The sequence below is a fragment of the Neofelis nebulosa genome, chromosome 6 (genome assembly GCF_028018385.1).
Source record: "Neofelis nebulosa isolate mNeoNeb1 chromosome 6, mNeoNeb1.pri, whole genome shotgun sequence".
Taxonomy (NCBI): Eukaryota; Metazoa; Chordata; class Mammalia; order Carnivora; family Felidae; genus Neofelis; species Neofelis nebulosa.
Window position 1 is genome coordinate 91,652,056 of NC_080787.1, and position 3,276 is coordinate 91,655,331.

Genomic DNA, 3,276 nt, shown 5'->3' on the forward strand with positions numbered 1-3,276 from the left:
TACCATAGGAAGTGCCTTCAGTAGAACTGATAAACATAAGAATTAGGTAAGAGGAATGGGCATGGGGAGTTTGTAGCATGTCTTATGCCTTCCTATTTTGTTTATCTATCATGGATTTGATGTGGAGAAAGACCCATATTGTTACATTCAAGATCCTCCAATGTCAGCTTTGACATAGAAGATAAAGGGAAGTAAAGCAATTTAGTCACAAAAAGAGGAGATTTCTTTTTTTTTAATTTTTTTTTTTTCAATGTTTTTTATTTATTTTTTGGGACAGAGAGAGACAGAGCATGAACGGGGGAGGGGCAGAGAGAGAGGGAGACACAGAATGGGAAACAGGCTCCAGGCTCCGAGCCATCAGCCCAGAGCCTGACGCGGGGCTCGAACTCACGGACCGCGAGATCGTGACCTGGCTGAAGTCGGACGCTTAACCGACTGCGCCACCCAGGCGCCCCACAAAAAGAGGAGATTTCTAATGACTTTTGACACTGGAACAGCATGACATGGATGAAGGAAAATAATAAAGTAAAATAAGCCCAGAATGAAGAAATGTAAATACTCTACCCAAATTAATCACATCTGAAATAGAATGTAGGTATGTTTTATTGTTCACTTTGATCGATGTCTGTGAGTGGCTAGATGGGAGACAGTCTTATAAATCTGTCCCTGCATTGCAAGATCTCCTTCAGCACTTTTTCATGGCTTAGAATCAACTGAAACAGAGGTGATTATTTCTACAGCATCATTGCAGGTGTTCCTTGACTGTTAAACCTAACATCCTACTACTAACATTTAAATTTACAGTACAGATAAACATAGGAGTGATTATTTGCATTACAAAATAATATGTGATTTTTAACAAGATTCTTTTATATAATAAGCCCTTCTCCCAAGTTCACAAAAAACGGGAATCAATTTATAAGATGTTAATTATTCCTCCTTTCAGGATCATAACTATTATGTTTTCTATGAGGTAAATTTGCTTTTGGAAATGAATACTTTCAATGCTTGGCACTTTTCCTAAAGAAAAATAGCAATTAGTGATAACAAGTCACTTGACTATAGTTCAGAAACCCGTCATGTTTGTGTGGAATAAAGGCTTAAACAATCCACAGCTTTCCTAGAGGCAAGCAGAATTTCCTCTTTACTGAAGTAATGTGATCAGTTATTCCAGTTTTTGTATGCCTTTACACATTACCAGAGTCTGCACTAGCTTTATGCAGCTAAGAGTAGAGGTGACAGGTAGGCCAGAATATAATGAATTACGGTAATCCTAGCAAGAAATAATGGAAGCACATCTGAAGGTTTTTCTGTCCCTTGGAGACTCAGTGAGATATATCCTAGAAAGGCTTCTAGGATGATAATAAGATGACTTTGCAATCTGATTAATATGGACATCAAAAACAAAGCTCAGAATCTAAAATCAGTTCAGTGTTATGAGCCCTGAGACATTGAGGAGGATATACTAGATGTCAGAGGGAAGAACTAAAAAGAAATATAAAGATTGATGTTGAGGAGACCCTATGAGTAATAATTTAGTCTTGTCTACATTTAGCTTTAAAAAGTTGGATGACATCCAAGCCTGAATGTCACAGAGACCATTATGTGCCATGCAGAAAGCCATCACAAGGCCCATGGGGATGTGAAACAGACCGAAGTGTCATCTGTGCTTATTTGACACAGAAATGTATTGGTTCTAAAACCAACATTCATAATAAATAGGCAGATATAAACATAAAACTATATACTTATATTTCATATATAAATAAAGCAACATATTAAAATTACTATTTTTGTTTCATATAAATACAAATATATGCTATCATTTAAAGGACATAGTCCTACCCTCAAAAAGCTTATATTTCAAAACAGGTTACAATGTGAATGGTTTCCAATTACAGGATACTATTAAATTGCCCTATTATTTTTCAATGTTGTTTTTCAGAATATCCCATGAACTTTTAGCTATTTCTCTCTCCTTGGTACTTTTTGAGACTCAGGTGCAGGGGTTAAAAAATTGCCTGATGGCAACAATTATAGAATAGTGGAGGCTGCAATATTGAGGATTATAGACCTCTATAATCAATGGACCATAAAGTTCTGACACTTAAGGATTTATTCCCAACAGAGAAAACATTCTTTTTTTTTTTTTTTTTTTTTAACAATCTTTAATTCACTTTATTTTTCTTATACAAAACTATGTGGTGGTCACAGCTGGAGCCTGGGTCCTTTGCACTGAGACCCTGGTGTGGGTCTTTACAAGATGGTCAGTGAATTCCTGACTGGGAGACTTGGTGAACACAGTCTCTTTCCAAAGGTCAGGGGCGAGATAGATGTAGATCTTGGAAACGGCACCAAAAGTGGCCTTGGCGAAATTGCCCAGGATGGCAGTACAGCCCATGGCTGAGGTGTAGCAGTCCTCAATACCGGTTATCATCAGCAACTTCTTTGGCACAGGGGTTGAGACAATGCCAGTGCCTCTGGCGGCTGGGATGAGGCATCTCAGCACAGAGCCACAGTGGCTCATCACCTTGCAGGGACACTGTGGGGCTTGCAGATCTTGTTACCCCAGTAGCCTCACCGCATGGGGACAATGGAAAGCTTGGCCAGGATGATGGCCCTACGGATCGCAGTGGCTACCTCCTTGGAGCACTTAACACCCAGACCAACGAAGGTGTCCATTGTAATCCCCAATGGCAACAAACGCCTTGAACCTGGTCCACTGGCCAGCCTGGGTCTGCTTTTGCACAGGCATAATCTTAAAAACCTCATGTTTGAGGGATGCCCCCAGGAAAAAGTCAATGCTCTCAGATTCTTTGATGGGCAGGGAGGAGATAGATCTTATGTCCTTGACCAGGCAGGCCAGCTTGGTGACAGGAATCCACTCCTTGTCTTTGGTCTTGCCTTCACAAGCTCGTTGGTCTACCCCCTACCGCCCACGACCCCCCCCCTCCCCCCCCCCCCGTGGCCAGGCCTGAGGCCGTTGCTGAAGCCTCCACAGAAACCACCACAGCCTCCCATTCCAGGGCTGTGGGTCCTCCAGGCCCTCCAGCAGCACGAGTGTCATCCACCATTTGGTGTTTTCCCAGAGAAGAATAGAGAAAAATCTTATCTGTAAACTATAGTGCATTTAAAAATGTTCAGTAATGTAGTTTTGTGTTTCATAAGAACAGTAGGGAATTAAATCTAGATTCTTGGAATAGAATACTGAACTTGTAATGATAGGTTTGTTTTTGCGCACGGGGTTTTGTGTTGGAATCAATTGGTTAAGGACTG

General features: G+C 40.8%; 1 pseudogene; it reads right to left on the reverse strand.

Annotated features, from left to right (window-relative positions):
• Positions 1-2,162: 2,162 nt before the first annotated feature.
• On the reverse strand, positions 2,163-3,074 carry LOC131514584 (small ribosomal subunit protein uS5-like; annotated as a pseudogene).
• Between the last annotated feature and the right edge of the window lie 202 nt (positions 3,075-3,276).